A 13,374-nucleotide genomic window follows, 5' to 3' on the forward strand; every position below is an offset into this window, starting at 1 on the left:
CTTCGTCGGCCGTTACTTCTACGCTATTCATACAGCTACAGCCAGCTGTAACTGAGCTACTGTGCTAGCTACATGTACATGTAGTTCTGCTGCGGCATATTTCTTCTGAATGCGGCTGAAGTCAATCTGGACTCAACCAATATTTCCACGTGAGCATAATTTTACCCATATTTTCCTTGTGATTATGTTTAACATATTATTAACAGTGAGTAGACTAAGCATGGGAATTTGGTAAGTATTGGTAAGGACTTCTAACTCGCTTAGGAAAACGATTAAAACAGGGCTGTCAACTTTGGGGAACTTTTTCGAGGGAGAATCTAGTCTAGATCTAGAGTCTATGCAATTTTTGTCGGCTCAACGGGGGTGGGGGGCTGGCTGGGTGTTCAGTAAAAAAAAAAATCAAAGTGCTCAGTAGATCTACCCCCCCCCCCCATCCCTCCCTCCCTTGAGCAAAAAAAAATTGCAGACGATATGGTACGCTGGTTCATTTTCATTTTACACGTTTGGCGGGAGGTTTATTCGTAAACCGGGACTCGGAAGATTGTGGGAGAGTGGGAGGACTAGAATGGTGGCAGAAGTCTCCCGCACAACCACTTAAAATAATAATTTGAAGAATTCTTTGTTGGGAAAAAGGGTGGTTCCTTGCCCTAACCAGATTCATTCATCCATGTTGTATGCATCTTTGATTCAACATTGGGAAGAGAAACTACGCATGTGCGGTAGCGGCGCAGCAAATATGAATTATTCATGCTATAGTCAGAGCGCCGTTCGCTCAAAATTGCTGATGTTATAGATTTAGATGACGTCATGCGCAGCGAGAGTTAAAATACGGCTTGCAAGATTTTCAACATGGATGTCGATTTTGACCCGTAATTTCCTGAAAATGGACCATTAAACAGATTTATTCAGTCAAGTTGGTAAGTGGAACTGATGTATTAGGCCTATAGCCTAGGCCTAATTTTCAAATTTAAATAAATCAGATATGCATCAGGTAAAATATCAAAATTTAGTTTGGCCAAGTTTGGTGTAAAGAAACGTTACACCGAACACTTACGCCTATGGTCCTGTTCTGTCTCCAAAGAGAGGAGCTGACCCTACCCAGATCAGAGGCTAACGAACGAAAGAGACAGAAATTTTCGGTCTAAATATGAGCTCACCACTCTTTTTCTTTGAGTTATGCTCCCAGGTAAATTTCAAATAGTGCCATTCTATGGCCAGTAGCTGCGACCATGAAAATCTCAGACATGCAGTTCTGATATAAAAATAATTTCCAAATGGGAATAATAGCAAATCGGTCAAATGCATAGTCAAGAAACATTGTCTTAAAGCTATTTAAAGTAATATCAGTATTGAGATGGAGCTAACATACGACATAAAGAGTTATTTATTTACAATTTCATCACTTTACCTTTACCTGTTGCCTTACCCGAGATTCTGGAAGAATGCTGCATGTGTTCTCAGCAGTCGTGCTTCCACTTAACTTACTTTTATTGTCTTTAGACTCGATTTCAACTGCGACAACGATCATTGATTATATTGTAAAATCGCATGCTTCCAATAATATGGCAATATGTTCATTTGAACCAAATTCATGACCCCATACCAAAACGTAGCATTACCTTTAAACATGATTTACGGTACAAGGAACGACCTTTCATGAAGAACGAGCTAGGAGAAAATGTTTGTGCATTCAATTCAAAACAAGATCAAGCTGTCTTGATGATTTAATTTCCTCTCTTGCAAAGTTGGGCAAGTTGACTTAGGATGTGGGTATTGAGGTGTTTGATTTTGAAATTTGCCCATCTTTTTTATGAAGCACTCAGTGTTCAAGGAATTAGGTTAATACCCTGTCAGTGTCAGGCACATACATGTAGCTTAGTCTGCAGTCAAACTGTCAAAGACTATGATTTGACACTTTACCACCATCCCTAAAGCCTTGAGCAGAGCCTAGCTCTGTCGGTCTCTGGACTTGTCTGAATCAGCTGAAGTACAGAGCCTACATGTGCAGTATGCTGTCAGCCTAGTCTCACAGCGTAGACACTGTTGTGCCCAGCAACTGATGAGGGTTTGTTTTAGCAGACTACACAGAGCTCCTCATCCTGCACGAAATGTTATAAATGAGCTCTGGGTAAAACCTGCCAAGTCGTGCATGTATAATGCATTCTATTTGAGGAAAGATGTTAAATAACTGATCATGTATGCAAATCACTGCCAGCCAATGTATGGAGGTAGTCTAATAAAAATCACACCCTTTTCGTAATTCATGTAGTATGTTTGTCAAAATATAATATATTGTGTATTATAAAGTGAATGTATATTTCAATGTGCTTTTGTAACACTGCTCCTTTTTTTTTAAATCCCTTTATGCACTTGGATAAGATATTAATGCCTTTTGGGAATGATTTTTTTTGGTTGAAATTTGCAAACTATTTAAAGAGTCAGTGGAAAAAATGCATATACAATTATACATGTAGGTGCAGTGAATAATCTAGCCCGGGTAATTTCTAAAAAGAGCACTGAAAACTCGATGAGAGCTCAAAAAAAAGAGAAGAAAGAAAAAAAGAGAGAAAGAAAAAAAAGGAGAGATGAATAACTGCAAGAAATCTTGGTTTCCAATGGCAAATTCAAATTCACTGAAGTACATATACGTACTGCACAACTTTAAAAGTATGAGGAAAAACTGACAACATGGTGGCCTATACTTCTACAGAAGAAGAAGATATATGATGTACAGTACATGTACACGAAGGAGGTAAAATGTTCAGTTTGGAATCTGATATAAAGAAATGCAACTTCAAAGTTAGCAACTAGCCAGCTTGCAAAGAGTTCAGAATTTGGCATTTTTAGCTACAATATTATCACAAACATAATGTATACAACTGTGAAAGAAAATACAACTTTGTTTTGCCACACTTTTTGAGATAATTATACTGGATGTTATCCTAGCCAGTAAGATCATGTAATTCCCAGCTTTAAGCCATCATGGATGTACTATTTTCCGGGTTGTCTTCTCTTTTCCAATATTGAAAGCCCATTCATTATGGCTAATCTCTTTAATCCCTCCAACTCTTACCCACTGTAATCCCTTGTAATCCTTTTGTATAGTGACACCATATAATTGTGACCTCATTAAGGTCATGGTAAATAAAAGAAATATAGCCATCTTGGTATTCCAGTACACCTCATGGTTAGAATAATGTCACTGTTTGTTGCATAGTTGTGTTATATTTAGGCCTCAAGTTCAAGTTTTAAGTTAAGTTCAAGTTTTATTTCCACATGTGGTTCATAAAAACAAGTATACGTACATGTTCAGACATATAAAAAAATGCAAAGTAATACAAAATTAACAAACAATAATATTAAGAGAAACAAATAGTGAACAAAATCTAAAGTCCATAAACACAGAACAACTAAATACATGTAGATATAAAAAACATGTGGGGGGACCAACAAAGGCCAGGGGCCTGTTGAGGCTAATCCACAGAACAATAATATATATTTTAGATATTTTATATACAAAAATAAACAAAAAAGAAAAACAAACCAAACCCACAAACAATAGCGACGTACAGTACATGATAAAACAAAATTAAGTTGGCAAATTAAAACGGGCAAACAAAAAAATTATATTGTACCACTATAAATTTATGATTTTTTAAAATGTAAAATATACAGTTTGCCGATTTAGTCTCTTTAGTGTACATGTACAGTTAACAACTTCATTATTCATACCCTTACCAAGTTTTGTAATATTGTAGTAGGTGTCGAGAACAACTTATATTTTAATAACAGTGTGCATAAAACTTGAATATGTTAGTAAACTGGTCTATTATATATATAATTATATACACACACTAAACAAAAATCATCTCCTTTATCTCTTTCTGATTCCCACCCTTCCCTGTATCCCTCTTTCTATGCTAGTTGAATGCCACTACACCAGTATACATTATACCTGTACAATTTATTGATTAGGTAACGACCAGAGGGAGGGCAAGGCCGTCTAGACCTCAGTATTTCATTGTACTGTAAATGTGGAAATTTGTAAACATCAATAGCATTTATCCCTTTGCTTTGTGTGTGTCTGTTGTTCAGTTGTACTTGACGGTCAAGCACTATCTTTTGAAATATCCAGTGAAGAATTGTGTATCTTTCAAACTCTAAAGCAATGATAGCATAGACAATTTTCGTAATTTAATCAAATCAATGCACAAATTTCTGTTAATTTATATGTTTTTATTCACAAGTTACAAATAATTGTAATTCAACAGTCAGAATGCAAATTGTATATATTATGTATAGTTAGGTAGGACAAGCCATAATGTTTGTCCTACCTAGCAACAACTAATGTACGCAATCCAAATTCTGATTATTGGCATACAATTATTCGTAACGGGTAAATGAAATAATCTGTAAAAGGGCGTGGGTTCAAACCCCGGCCGTGTCATACCAATAGACGGTAAGAGACGGTAGTTGCTGCCACCTTGTTTGGTGTTCAACTATAAGGGATAGAGCAACGTCGATCTGGCGCTGCTCAGTGGCTGCCGGGCTCACGATCAATTGGGCAAAAAGAATTTTCATTTTCGGTTTAACTTAATAAAATTTGGAGTGGACTTCAAAAGATTATTATTATTATTATTATTAATATTATTATTATTATTATTATTATTATTATTATTCAGGAATGCATGATGCATACATTTGGTTAAATTACAAAAACGGCCTATTGTGTAACTCCTGATAAATACAATTTTGTCTATTGACACCATGAGGGTATTATTTCTGTATTATATGAGTTATCATTGATTATATGATGATGTAGAATTCAAATGCAACTCCAAATAGATTAATCCCAGACATTGAATTATTGTATCTTATCAGAAAGAGGCTCAAAGGTTAATTAGAAAATAATGTTGTATCTACATTGTATATGCATAGTTCAATTCTTGTACATTAGAGTACCGGTAGTAGAGAATACCATAGAGGCCTCCAATCTAGGTACAAGTACAAGTGAGAATTTTTAAAAAGAGGGCTGAAATTCTAAATTATGGTTGAAATATAACAGAAAGATAGCTCAAAATATTTGAGTTACATCTGTCCTGAGATAAAGCAAGTTCATAAACCGGGAGTACCGGGTACACATGTATTGTGTAAATCATGCACATATTTTTTACTTACACATTTTATATATATATATATATATGCACCTGCACAACAAGAATAAAAAGTTAAAATGTTAAAATGTGGAAGAACAGGATATGTGAAAGTCTCCACATATACACACACAACCAGTGCATTTATCTTCTTCACCTTGAAACAGCACTTACACTGGAAGAAGAAGGAGAAGAAACTAGAAATGCAATCGTGTCACAACGATGTGCGTGCAATGACGCCATGTTTCTACGTGTCAAACGAAAGAGCTTCTCTCGCCCTATCCAGAGCAATTTGTACGAAGTCTGTAGCTTCTGTGATACTGGAGATAGGTATAGCGAAAGAAAGGCCTCAACAGGGACCTTCATGATGGGATGGTAGTGACTCTACGCCTACAAAGCAGTCTGAAAAAATGACGTCATGACCGATACGTGTTATAATCGGGCATAAACTCGGCTGAATCCGTGTAGTGACCCTTGTTCAAATGCGATTTAATCACAATTTTCTGTGAGAACATATACCATACTTGGTATCATTCGAAACGGCACTTCATTGCGGTCAATTTGACACCATTGTTATCTGCGTGCAACGTACTGCACGCATCAAACGCGCTATTACGTAATGCATAGTAAATTCATCATTTTTGGCGATAACTTTGCGAAAAGGGCATTAAAATATACTAAACTTGACAGACAGTTGTCACGTATATGGATACATGTGTCTGCCAAGTTTCATTGAGGTAGGTATAAAGATCGCTATTTTTAGAGCAAGTTGAAGTTATTTCTCAATTTTCTTGGAAATGGCGAATTTGGAGGGCAATTTTCTCAAATTTGGTCAGTAATAGGGTATATTATTTTGTATATGGCTGGAAAGGGCATATGTTCAAGTATCTAAATGCAAAAAAGGGTACGGGTTTGCCAAGGCATAATAGAGATACGGCCACAGAAAGAAAGCCAATTCCCAGAACTTTAGAGGGCGCTATTTATGTTTTTCATAGCCATTGGAAAGTGAAATTTGGCATGGCTATGTGCAATTATAAGATAAGGATACTGTGAGATTTAAATACAAAACGGAATTTATATGAGAAAGTTATGGCAGTTTTAGATTTTTAGGGGTCAATTTTTCAAGAATTTGAGAGATTTTTGACGGAGTCGGTTTCAGATTTGAATTTTGAGTACAAAGATGGCATTTTGAATGTCAGGTTATACGTCGCAGATAAAAGAACATCTCTTAGACTATCTAGAGGAATTTGTTAAAAGTTTGTAGGATCTAGGATAGTGGAGATAGGAAGGAAGAAAGAAAGGCCTTAAAATGGACCAGAAACGGACAAAATGGCGTCTGGACGGTTATGCATGAGTGATTTTGAAAATCGAAGAATGTAGTGACCTTGATGAGATGTTAGAGACTATGCCTATGAAATTTGAAAGGAAAAGAACATGAGGAAAGCTTTTAACTAGGAATAACAAACACTACGTGCAAAACGAATGCGATTTCCTGACGATAAGGATAAGGAAAACCAGGAGAAGAATATTAATGGGGCAGAATGTGAATGAGAACAAGGCAATGACGAAGGTCGTCATTGCAAAAAGTTGCAAACAATTGATCCTGCTCAGTTTCTCTCCTATTCCCCTCTTTCCTATCTCCTTTCTTTTAGTCTGAAAACAAATTCAGCAGTTGATCAAATATGTGTGACGATAGAGTGAGTGACAAGCCTTGCGTCTATAACACCCTGAGAGTGGTCTTCACTCAATACATTAATGATGTCTAGGGTCCTGGGAAATGTTGGATAATGTATTGTGGCATGACCTTGTACATGTAGGGATTCAGTTGGAGAGTGATAACTAGGTAGTTACTTAGATGTGTTATTTATGATTATTCTAGGCTTCCTTTTGGGGTGCATTTTCCCCTTTTCATGCTTTAGAATTAATGGATGCAACTTGTGTTTTCCCAGTTATCATGATGATCAAAAGATAATGTACATGTACATAGTGCTGCTGATCCAATCAAATTATTTTTGTTTGGAATATTCAATAATTTGTGTGCACTTCAAGTTTTTGCTGGGAAAGGACATGGGTGTTATACCTTTATCAAGCTTTTCTGCTGAGAATGCATGCCCATTGTATTCCATTTGATACTGGATTTTTATTTTTGTTCAGAGTTGCTTTTGAAATATACTGTAGCATGAATTAATCTTGATTTTACCACAAATATATATAGGCCTACTTGCAATTAAAAAAAAGTTTGCATTAATCAAAATAAAAAATAATCACAATCAACGAGGCGTAAACAAGATATTATAAGCAGGTGGAAATTGATAACTAAATACTGTATGTACCTGTAAACAGAGTCAATGAAAATGCTATAAGAACATACAGTACATGTATATCTTGCAATTGTTTATACATCTGATGAACATCAATTGAATCCAAGTGAAGAGCAAGTCTGCTCGTATACTTTGCTTTTCTAAATTGAAAATCTTTGTTGGACTTTAATAATGAGTGCCTTAAAACCATCAATGTGAGGGGAAATTCCTCTGAATCTGCAATTATAAACAGCAAAAAAAGTTACAAGAAGTGAGAACTACACAAACAATATAAAAAATGTGTTACCGGTATATGATTTGTGCAAATCAACAATTCACTGGTTTTTATGAGCAGTTGCATTTCATTGATAATGAAATAAAGAGTTCTCATTTCTTCTGAACCTTGCATGTTTTCTTTATGGTTGAATACAGTATAAGTTCCCTGATATGTGTGTTTTTCAAGTGATTTTAAACATAGTATACTATCTAACAAAGAAACCTAACATGGTTATTGCACATAGATTGTACAATGTAGAATCTACAGAAGTGTTTTAAATCTAATCAAAGCTCCCCAAAATAGATCATCCTTGGAGCGTTTTGTTTGATCAGTTCGTGGATTTCTTTCACCAGCTCCGATCTGTTTTCCCCCTCTCTATTTGCTTTATACAGATATCTAGACTGCACAATACCCCTTCTCAAGCATCCAGAGGCCTTCGCACCAGTCGGCTCTATACTCTGAGAAGGGAACGGCCAATTTATTCACCAGTCCGGGTGGATTGATGGAGGTGTTTATGTCCAGAGCGTGAAAGTGGTAAGGACAAGAGCAAGAAAGAGGAATCCTTTGTCGACTCAACTATCGGCTATCAGGATGGTCAAATTCTAATGACATTCATTCAGGGAGTGCATCGCAAAGTGATTTTGGTTCTTAGTGGTGAGTATCGGGTTAGCATACATGAATGAAGTTCCTGCTGCACCTGGGGAAAAATAATAGGAGATTCAAAGAAACGTTTAACCTCCGCTGCTCCTCCCGATACCTGCAATTAATGAACTTAACTTTAAATAATTTGTATTTGTTTTACATTTGCTCCTTTTGTAAATGTCATTTATGTTGTCTTATTGCGCAGCATTTCTTTGGTCTTTTGAGATGTGAATGTGAGTATTAATTGTGTCTATTGATACAAATGATATAGTTATTTTGACAATAACATGATGGAAGCATTTGACATTGGTCAAACTGAAATATTTAACTATGTCAAATGAATTGCATGCATAGATGTTTTAAAGTTGTTTTACAGCTTTTGTGGTATCTATTCATTTCATGTATTGTATACACATGAACAGTCCTGTACAGTCCCGTAAATGTCTAATGATTGTACATTTAGTTTGCTTGGGAATTATATGAACCAACTAACTAAGTAGCCAACCACCAACCAACCAACAAACAAACAACCAAAAGAGAAATTAAATTAAACACATTTTAATTGAAATGGAACAATTGCTAGTCGTCAAAGCACTTTATTAGTTTTCTGGAAATCAACTTGGGTTCACAAATTATATTTGATATAACTCTGATTGTGCATTTAGGCTGAAGACTTACTAAACCAAGCCCGGTTTACCAGTTATTTATGTTTTCATTGAACTTTCATCTCGATTACAGTGTCATTCATATGGACAAACACTATCAGGTGGTGGGGTGAATGAACGTCACACATCCCAACAAAATCAATTTCCTTCATGCTCCATGCAGATATCACAATCTACAACTATCTTTACTTTCATTGTGGAAATTCACCTGCTCATGTTATTGCCAGCTGATTGATCTTGCGTGTATGAATTGCTACTAGTCTACATCCTTAAGACTCGATTACAGAAATTATCAGAATCATCGTGCAGAATAGTTTCCTCCCTTTGACTTTTAAATTATAATTATCCCTCTTCTCCCTCTTTTTTGCTCCCTCACCCTTTCTTTCTAAATCGTCCTCTCTTCTTTGTTCCTCCCTCCCATATCCCCTCCATCTCTGTCTTTCTCTTCATCTGTCTCTGTCTCACTGTCCATGTGAGTGTGCAAGGAATTGTTTAATCTTACAAAAAAAATAATAAATAAAAAGCATAAAGAGTTTAGGACAGCCAAAGTGTATTTACATGTACTATGATTAATATTTTTTTCAAACAGTTCAACTACAATTTTATGTATAAGGGCATGTGCCTGTAGTCTATGTAGTTCTCTGTTTTCCTAAATCCACTACATGAATGTGTTTGTACATTTATAAGAGAAAATATTTTACAATTAAATTATATGTTTCAGTTGTTTTGACCTTGTGATTGGGTTTAGAAACTACATATACTGTGACTACCTCTATTTAAAAAAGAGACCCCCAAACCATACATTTTGTATTGAAACAGTAGGAACTTAAAGACATAACTCTGAAGAGAATATTCCATTTAATAGAAGATTTATAAAGCAATGGAACTGTAGCAACTGTAGCCACAGTCCGTTGATGTATTCACTAGACCACGACACCTCTACAATGTACATTGTGTGTGTACTTTCAACTACTGCCTTTGTTTGGTTTGCGGGCCTATCTTTAATGTTGACATATTAAAGATAAATTTGAGTTCTGGTAAAAAAAGAAAATGAATTCTCACAGAATCTAATGAAACTTACACTGAATGTTCAAGATTACAAATAAATGTCATGTGCCTAACAATTTTGGAAGAAAATGTATACTGGCTGAGTAATGAGCATAGAAAGATAAGGAAATCAGGGTAGTACTAGCCCCGACACCATGTGTGTTGTCCCATATACATCTATCTGTGTAAGTGATTGTTACTTTACCAAGACTCTGCCAGATTTATGATGATTTTGATGACTCTAGAACCTTGCATTACACACCATCACTTACATGCTATATGATCAACTTTTCTGATCCATTCCACACCTTTTCTTTCACAATGCAATCGCATTACCAGAACTCAAGTTTATCTTTAATGTTTTGAATTAATCAATTAATCATTAATGATTTATAAGTTATATGTGCATTGTGCACACCAACAATTGTTATCTTTAAAAAAACAATATTTGGTGTGAAAAATATTTGTTTGATCAACGTGTATCTTATCATTGTTTTGACAGCGATAGCAGATAGATTAGAGATATAATGTATTGTAATTTGAAAGCTCAATATGTTTGCACAGTTTTGCATCAAATTGAAACTACCTTCTTCAAATTTTCCTCATTCAGAGGTACATGTAGAAAAAACATAGTGGGAGTAGAAAGCAATCTCTAAAAGAGAGAGAGAGTTCTTTACAAAATATGAAAATGTTCCTTTTATGAATATCACACTTTCTTTAGAAAAGTCAAAGAGATGCTACATGTATGTGTAAAAGAAAGTATTTTGGACTCTGTGGTAAATCACAGCTTTGCCGTAATTGTGTAAATTCAGTGTTTTAACTTTCTTGTGAACATGTACACAAACAAGAGAGTTGTCCGTGTCTAATGCTTCAGTCACAGCTTTGCGTATTTGGCTTGCATATTATTGCTGCGTATTTATGGCAAGCTGTTTTAACATTTATTCCAATTTCTTGATATCAAGACTTGAATTCTTGATATCAAGAATTTCCATTGCTTTACAACAGATATCAAGAAATAGGAATAAATGTTAAAACAGCTTGCCATAAATACGCAGCAATATGCAAGCCAAATACGCAAAGCTGTGACTAAAGCATAATTAACAATCCGTGGACCAAATTGCAAATGTGAGATTTGAATTTTGATTTTCCATTCAAGGAGTGATTCAGATGGGATGTTATCAATGGCATAGCTTTACACACTGTAGGAGGCTGACATAACGTTTCTTCCTCACTCCCTTCAATCGAATATGCTCTAGATTTGATGGACCGATCAATGGCTGCAGGACGATATCTGTCAACCCCATCTGGTGTCCTAAGGGCTTCTCTCACTATTACACCTGCATCTAAGCATGACTGTGAACTAGCTAGTCTTCCCCTGAAGACACCCACGTCCGTTCCACAATCAATGCTAATGTGAACACGTAGTGCATCGCAGCTGTACTTTCATGTCCCCTACTGTACTAGTATGACATAAACATGTGCAATGTACACCTGTATATTACATGTATGTAATACCAGTAAGCCTCTTTCGTAATGTAATCAAATTTAATGCACAAATCTTTGTTTTTTCTTCTTCCTTCTTCTTCTTCTTCTCCTTCTTCTCCTTCTTCTCCTTCTCCTTCCTCTTCTTCTCCTTCCTCTTCTTCCTCTTCTCCTTCCTTCTTCCTTCTCCTTCTTCTCCCTCCTTCTTCCTCCTCTTCTTCTTCTTCCTTTTTATCTTCTCCTTTTTTCTCTTCTTCTTCTTTCTTCTTCTTCTTCTTCTTCTTCTTCTTCTTCTTCTTCTTCTTCTTCTTCTTCTTCTTCTTCTTCTTCTTCTTCTCCTTCTTCTTCTTCTTCTTCTTTTTCCTCCTTCTTCTTTTCACTTACCGAAACTAAGCATCATGAGCCTTGAAAGCTGCAATTTGGGTTTATATGTACATGGACTACATCCTAATAATACCCTTTTTACTCTCTTTCTTTCTTTTCAGATTTTTATGAGGTCAGCTGATTGCCTACTACAGTGAAAGGAAGTGACTAATTGGACAACCAGCTAGAATTGGGACTTCAACACTAAAAGCCTGCCAATTGTGTTATTGCATCTCAAATCAAGAAAACCTTGTCCAGTTGACGGTTGAGGGATTGCAATAGAACAATATAGTAGACTCTGATGAGATGTGTGACTCTTGTTGTACTCTGGAATATATTCTAACCTGGATGTTTGAATGAAGGACACTGTTGTGCATCGATTCAAATTGGATTCAGTTCTGGAGATGTACAAACTGTGCATCTAGAAAGTGACCCTGCGTATGCTGTTACTGAACCACAGATAAACTTGGTTTCAAAGGATTTGCTGAACTGTACGTTGCAAAGTGAGTGTGAAGGAGAACACACATTTAAAAAAAACTGATAAAGTCTGATCTTCCATGAAGCTACTGATAAACTGACAAATTTGATCTTCCACGAGACAAGGATAAACTGATAAAATCTGATCTTCCACAAAGATACTTCAAGGTGCATGCAAGCCTGCTTCATCGGGTAAACAAAGTCAGTAAGTTACAAGAGGTCAGGATTTCAGTGACCCCTCTACACTGACACAGTTTGGATGCAAGATGGCAGCAGAGAGCGTAGAAGTGGATCACTTTGAGGAGGGCACATCAAAGGTGAGTGCAGAGAACGTATTTGATTGCTTTGAGGGCAAGTCCAAGAGTCCATTTTGTTCCATACGTTGTTACCGAATGCATCCTAGATGTGTGTGTATCTGACAATTGTTGTCAGTTTCATGATAGCCCTACTACTTGTAGACCTTTGATCAAACAAAATACAAAGCAAAATGACACATTTGATTTCAGTTTATTTACAGAATTACACAATACTTGATAATGATAATGTATGGGACACCAATTACTTTGAACTTGCCCTTGGACAAATGTAAAAATTGTTTTTAACCAAATCTCTTTTACTTTTTATAAATGTTAGGCTTCCTGGGAGAAGTTACAGTTGTTATCAAAAAAATCTTTTGGCTTGCACCCAGTAGATGAAGATTGCGTGCTTGATCTTGTATTTGAGAACAAGTCAGAGCAAATCTTGGAACCAGCAGGATTAGAACCTGCCATGTACATGTACAGGTACTGCTCTTTTTCTTTTGTTTGAAAGAAATTGCTCATAGTAAAGTTATCCACTGTGGCTGGAGAGGAATCCTTCCTGCCAGGTATCCATAGATATCCTGTAGATCCTTTCAAGTTGCCTGACCTTCCCTCTTATTTTTATATACTGTATACACATACATTATATTAATTTTTTTAAAGCCTATT

The 13,374-nt window shown here is 35.9% G+C and overlaps 1 long non-coding RNA gene across 1 annotated transcript; it reads left to right on the top strand.

The window, feature by feature from the left end:
• Window positions 1-42: 42 nt before the first annotated feature.
• Window positions 43-13,139, top strand: LOC115926086. Its single transcript, XR_004064957.1, has 3 exons — window positions 43-149; window positions 8,123-8,384; window positions 12,052-13,139. It is a non-coding gene; the product is annotated as an uncharacterized LOC115926086 (long non-coding RNA).
• The last annotated feature ends 235 nt before the right edge of the window (window positions 13,140-13,374 follow it).

Source organism: Strongylocentrotus purpuratus, unplaced genomic scaffold, assembly GCF_000002235.5.
Source record: "Strongylocentrotus purpuratus isolate Spur 01 unplaced genomic scaffold, Spur_5.0 spur5_scaffold_19, whole genome shotgun sequence".
NCBI lineage: Eukaryota > Metazoa > Echinodermata > Echinoidea > Camarodonta > Strongylocentrotidae > Strongylocentrotus > Strongylocentrotus purpuratus.